Raw genomic sequence first — 361 nt, 5'->3', positions numbered from 1 at the left:
ACCCCGCCGCTAAATATTGCAATGTATGAGATGCTTTCTTCAGGGCCTGCCTTCTGTAGCAGCTGTGTTTTATCTCCCAAATTCCCTCTCCATTCAGAGGCCTGGAAAGGAGAGGAGATGCTCTGTACCTGGTTAAAAGGTTAACTCGTATGATTTTGCCCATGTGTATAATTTTAAATCAACTCACCTAAATTTCAGAGCTGTCTGAGCTGTGTGTCTATTATTTTTTCCCAGTTCAGACCTGTCAGAGTGAATCCCCATTCGGATGGATTATCCCAAACCTGTCTGCAGCTGCCGGACCTCCAGGAGAGGTGAGGGGAGGAAAAAAGTTTGGTTTTGTTCGGTTTTTTTTTGTTAACGT

This window comes from Pterocles gutturalis, unplaced genomic scaffold, assembly GCF_000699245.1.
Source record: "Pterocles gutturalis isolate BGI_N339 unplaced genomic scaffold, ASM69924v1 scaffold50344, whole genome shotgun sequence".
NCBI lineage: Eukaryota > Metazoa > Chordata > Aves > Pterocliformes > Pteroclidae > Pterocles > Pterocles gutturalis.
The sequence above is the reverse complement of the archived record's forward strand: the minus strand, read 5'-3'. Positions refer to the sequence as shown.